Source organism: Pelodiscus sinensis, chromosome 2, assembly GCF_052426305.1.
Source record: "Pelodiscus sinensis isolate ZL-2025 chromosome 2, ASM5242630v1, whole genome shotgun sequence".
NCBI lineage: Eukaryota > Metazoa > Chordata > Testudines > Trionychidae > Pelodiscus > Pelodiscus sinensis.
In genome coordinates this window covers 261,823,974-261,829,973 of record NC_143053.1, presented here as the reverse complement: position 1 = coordinate 261,829,973, position 6,000 = coordinate 261,823,974, and the positions used below count along the sequence as shown (strand labels likewise).

Genomic DNA, 6,000 nt, shown 5'->3' with positions numbered 1-6,000 from the left:
TGCCATGCCTTTGCCCCCTCCCTCCAGGCTCTCAGCATTCAGAAAGACACACATGACCCTGCAGCTGGCTTTCCTGAGTGTTGGGGTGGGGGGTAGGCAGGGAGCCAACTGAGGCTGTCACAGGCCAGCCTGACCCGCAGATCATATTTTGCAGACTGTTGGCTGGAATTGCAGCCAATGGGATCAGCGAGACACTGTGCTTGGGACCCACGAAGCTGCTTGTTCTGACTCTCCCCTTTGAGTCAAACTTGACTGCCTCCCCCACCCCATGGCAGGGAAGCCACTCTTTTTTGTTTTTTTTAAGTATTCAATGCAGTTTATTCCTGATTTATTTTAATCTCCATGGCCTGACTGTGAACAGTAGCTGTGTTGTGAGTGGTCAGGTGAGATTGTTTTTGCCACCTGCTTGCTCATATGTCTCTCTGCCAACTTAAAATGTGGCTTCTGTGAATTCCTGACATGCACATTTGAAACTGACTGTCTGTGACCCTTCACACTGCTTTAACTCAATGCAAGAACAGCTGTGGAAAGTGAGCAGCAAAGGGATATCAAGGGTCCATGAAATTTTTGGTGGAACCCTTTATTAGGTAAATAGGATTAAGTTTAATATGGACGACTGCAGAGTTCTCCACTTAGGAAGGAACAATCCCTTTCACACATACAGAATAGGAAGCAACAATCTAGGAAGGAGTCCTGCAGAAAGGGATCAAGTAGTCGATCACAAGTTAAATATGAGTCAACAATGTGGCACTGTTGCAGAAAAAGCAAACATGATTGTGGGATGTATTAACAGGTGTGTTGTGAGCAGGACATGAGAAGTCATTCTTCTGCTCTACTCTGCGCTGGTTAGGCCTCAATTGGAGTACTGTGTCCAGTTCTGGGCACTGCATTTCAAGAAAGACGTGGAGAAATTGGAGAAGGTCCAGAGGAGAGCAATAAGAATGATTAAAGGTCTAGAGAACATGACCTATGAGTGATGACCGAAAGAACTGGTCATGTTTAGTTTGGAAAGGAGACAACTGAGGGGGGACATGATAGCTGCCTTCAGTTATCTAAAAGGGTGTCACAAGGAGGAGGAAGAAAACTTGTTCCTCTTGGCCTCTGGGGATAGAACAAGAAGCAATGGGCTTAAACTGCAGCAAGGGAGGTTGAGGTTGGACATTAGGAAAAAGTTCCTAGCTGTCAGGGTGGTCAAACACTGGAATAAATTGCCCAGGGAGGTTGTGGAATCCCCATCTCTGGAGATACTTAAGAGCAGGTTAGATAAATGTCTATCAGAGAGTGTCTAGACAGTGCTGGGCCCTGCCATGAGGGCAGGAGACTGGACTCAATGACCTCTTGAGGATGATTTCCATCTTGCCCAGTTCTATTGCACTACTAGACAGCTGGAGAGAGCCCTCTTTTTTGGAAGTAAACCTTTATTACACTGTTGTTCCCCCAACTGAGCTAGGTAGGAGTGGGGCAAGAAAAGCTGCTGTTCTAGGGTCAGGGCTTTCCTCACACTCCCCCCACCTCCTCCATGGGGAAACCCCGGCATTATACTGCTGTTCCCCAGCGGTGCTGAGTGGGAGGGAGGTGGGAAACACAGCATGGAGCCACTTGCACTGCTCTCCCTTTTGAGGCAGGTCGGGGTTTTCTTCATGGCTGTTTGGCAGACACAAGGCTAGAGTGCAAGTGCAGGCTCCCTGCTGCGGGCGGGGGGGGGAGTGGAATTATCTGAAGCCGCGGTCCCTGGGAGGTGGCTAGAAAGCACTAGTGGTCCGCAGACCACCCTATGGCTGTGTCCAGACTCAGGGGTTTTTTCGGGAAAAGTAGCCTTTTCCCGAAAAAACTTCCCCTACGTCCAGACTCAAGCCGCGTTCTTTCGAAATTATTTCGAAAGAACGCGGCTTTTCTTTCGATGGCGGTAAACCTCAATTTACGAGGAAGAACGCCTTCTTTCGAAAGTTCCTCTTTCGAAAGAAGGCGTTCTTCAATGTAAAGAGGCCGTCTTCGAAAGAGAGCATCCAGACTCGCTGGGTGCTCTCTTTCGAAAAAGCGGATTTCTCTTTCGAAAGATCCGCCTGCAGTCTAGACGCGATCTTTCGAAAGAGGCTCTTTCGAAAGAAGCCTGCAGTCTAGACATAGCCTATGAGAACAGATACTCTAAATATGAGCACTGGGCAAATAAGACAAAAACAGAAAGGATCCCTAGGGCTGGTAAGCCCTGTTCCTCCCCATTACAAGAGCCTTGTCGTATATTTGCTCTCTCAAAACTGTTTGCCCCACACCCCTCATTGGGAGGCTGTTCCAGAACCTCAGCCCTCTAAAGGTTTGTAAACTGCCTCTAATTTCTAGCCTGAATTTGATCATAGCCAGTTTATACCTGTTTCTTTGTGTGCCAACTATGTTCTTTAGTGCTACTAGCTCCTTTCCCTCTCTGGTATCTCCTACCCGATCTATGTATTTGTAGAGACCAGTCAGATCCCCTCTCAGTTCTGTTAGATTCAACAAGTCAAGCTCTTCCAGTCTCCCCTCAACAGATAGGCCTTCCATTAAGTGACCATCTAGTGGCTCTTCTCTGCCATTCTTCCAGATCAAATGTATCTTTCTTAGATATGGGTGACCAGAATCACATCCAGTATTCTGATGAGGTGTTACTGGTGCCTTGTACAATGGCAGCTGACACTGCTCCTGCTCTACTGGAAATGCCTCTCCTGAAATACCTTAGGGTTGTATTTATATTTTTCACAGCCACATCAGTTTGGTGGCTCCTATGCAACGTGTGATGAAGTAAATCACTCAGGCATGAGTAGTGGTGCTGTTGTCCCTGGCCTCTGTTATCAGAAGCTGGGAATGTGTGGCAGGGGGGCAGGGATCACCTGATGGTTCCCGGTTCCATTCACTCCCTCTGGGGCCCCTGGCATTGACCTCTGTGGGCAGTCAGGACACTGGGCTGGATGGGCCTTTGGTCTGACCTAGCCTGGCCGCTCTTATGTTCTGCTACTTCCAACTGATGAGCCCCCATCTTGTAGCAGAAACATTTATTATACTTAATGTCCATAGCATTGAACTTTGTATTATTGTGCCATTCCTGTCTCTCCTGTCTTCCAGGTCATCCAGTGCTTTGTGTATAAAATTCTCACCCTTCTCTGGATTTACATGCTGTCTCAACTTAGCATCATCAGCCAGTCTCATTACCACACTCCGACTTTTTGTGCAAAGGTCATTAGTACGTTTGTCGAAAGACCCAATTGTTCACTTTTCATCACAACCTGTAGCCTTCTCCCGTTCCTTGCATTTTCTTACTCACCATCATCCACCAGTTGTTTATTTCATCCATCAATTGTTTTAACATTTAGCGGGCTCACGATACTGAGCCAGCTGCAGGGAGGACTCTAGGATGCTAAAGCCTGCTAGTCCTTGTATATCCAGTTGATTACTTGGGCTGATCAAGAGGTGTGAGGGGCTAGGCCCTCACTTCCCTGCACCTGCTGGTAGGGACTGGGTGGCTGTAGACAGTAGTGTCTGTCTATACTTCCAGAGTAAAGCAACTTCAATTGTGCCTGGGCTTTGAACAGCTGAGGTGGGGATAGTAAGGCTCCTTGCATCAATTACTCTACTCATACCCCTGCAAAGGGGTCAGGAAACACCCACGACTTCAGCTTTGGAGACGTTTTTAATGTTAGCAAACTCAGACCTACATTTTAATAATATTAAAAAAAGTATATGCAAGAAATATGAAAGCATCAGAAATCATCGATATTCCCATTTGCGTCTAGAGCCAAGCTCACATAATTGTATCACTAGAAGCATTCTGTACATACAAGCCAAATGTATGATCATCTTTACTTTCTGATAACAGATGGCAGCAAACACATATTTCATAAATACAGAAACATGCTTTGGCAAAGGAAAAAGAGCAATCAAAACTAAAAATTACAAGCAATTTCTTCTCCAACTTCAGCTCTCTATGCCTAAAGCTCATGACAAAACCTTGCATAGAATGCATACAAATGTCACATATTAAAGCTAAGAAAACTATTGGCAACCCTAGCCATCCCAATTTTGCAATAGCAAGTAATACAACCACATTGCTAATTAAGACCCTTTGTTAAGACCAGTGACAGATAAAGCAAAAAAAGCATGTTTAATTTTCAGATCCCAGACTGGGTTTGCAATCATAACAATGGAAAAAAAGATCTTTTTAACTTCTATGTGAGGAAATTCGATCCAGAATTACTCCTTGCAAAAGGAAGAGAACCAGACGCTGCCAAGGACAGACACTGGAATTTGATTTAGGAGGCCTATACTAAATCTGCTAAATCAAATGGCAGAAGACTGACCTCTGGAGCGTCAATGTTCCTGTAACTATAGATATGCCCTGAGAGAAGAACACGGAGCTTTGAATGCTATTTTCATAGTCTTCTTCTTTTGAAAAGGGAACAAAACCTCTAGAAATTAACCTTTGGAACTGATTATGAAAGCATGCAATAGATTCCCCAGCACATGTGGGAAGGTATCTTGGTAATCAAGGCCCACTTCATTGCTTGCATAGCTCTCCTGGCTTTGGTGGAGCTGGACAGCTATTAATTTGGCCCTAAGATGCACAATGGTGGGTTTGTAGGCATAAAAAAGAGAGAAACATCATTTGTGACTTGTATAGCCTTAGAATAACAGGCTAAAGAAACTAAATGTAGCTCAGTCCTCATCTGTAAACCATCCCTTAACTGCTTCAAAAATTAATTTAAAGACATCCAACATCCCTTTCCATGTTATATCACTTTCAGCTGCTTCCCTGGCTCGGGCTTGTTTCACAGCATAAGCTCTCTCTGTTTCTTCTAGACATCTTAATTTTTGTTGTTGCAAAATCGCTTCCTTTTCTGCTATTTCTTTCTGCTGAATTATTCTTTCCATTTCTTCTTGCTGCTGCTTTTTGCTTATTTTGAACTCTTCCTTTAGTTGTTTTATTTTCTCCTCACACTCACGGGTTATTCTTTCTTTCTCTCTTGCCAGCTGCGCCGTGTAGGCTTTCTTCAGCTTTGCTGTTTTCTCCTGAAGTTTCTTCTCGGTATGTTGATACATCTCATTCGTATAGCATGTGCCTCCGTTCTCCATCACCATCCCCTCCACCATGCCCAGCAGTGCGTCCACCTGGGCATCCCGCTCTTCCCCTGTGGCTCTGTTGTTGAAAGCGCAGTATCGGTCTCCAAACTTCCCCACCAGCTCCCTAAGTTTCTGGGAATCAGAGTCTTTTAAGAACTCTTCTAATTTGTGGTGCTCTAAATCATCCTTCCGAGTGAATAGCAGGATCATGTACCTTGTGGCCTCGGCTCCAAAAATGTCTTGGATGCGTGTGACTGCTTTTCTTTCCTCCTCGGTGTAACGGGACAGGGGCACCACTAGCATGATGGCGTGGGGCCCTGGGGAGGAGGCTACAATACAGCGACTGATCTCCTGACATGTTTCTTCCACCGGGACACATGTATCAAAAATGCCAGGCGTGTCAATCACCACCACCCGCCTCCCTTTCCAGAGACTTGTCCCCTTATTGCATTTTTCAGTGACCGACTTTGGTGAGAGTTTGGACTCAAACACTTTCCTGCCGAGGATGGTGTTGCCTGTTGCGCTTTTCCCAGCTCCCGTTTTACCTACAAGGACAAGTCTCAGTTCTGATTCCCTGGTGTAGCAGCCGGCATCCTCTGGGGCTGTTGGGAACAAGGGTGAGAGATTCATGGTGTTACAAAGAGAACTCTCACTGTGTGATCTGGCTTGCAGGGAAGAAGAGCTGCTCCTCCCTGTCTCAGCTGGGGGAACAGCAGCACTTCTTCCCCCCAAGGTGGGTTGCACAGCAAGGCTTGGGTATTTCTCTCCCCCGCCTCCCAGAGGGAAGCTGGCAGTGGGCTCCGGTAGAATCTGGCCAAAGGGAGCAGCAGAGGGGGTGCCTGGGGCCAGAATGGGGCATGAAGTCAAGTAAGTGCCCAGCCATTCATACTCAGAGGCCCACATCTGCAGCCTTCT

General features: G+C 46.3%; 1 pseudogene; it reads right to left on the bottom strand.

Annotated features, from left to right (window-relative positions):
• Positions 1-3,673: 3,673 nt before the first annotated feature.
• LOC149525489 (GTPase IMAP family member 4 pseudogene) lies at positions 3,674-5,715 on the bottom strand (annotated as a pseudogene).
• Positions 5,716-6,000: the final 285 nt, after the last annotated feature.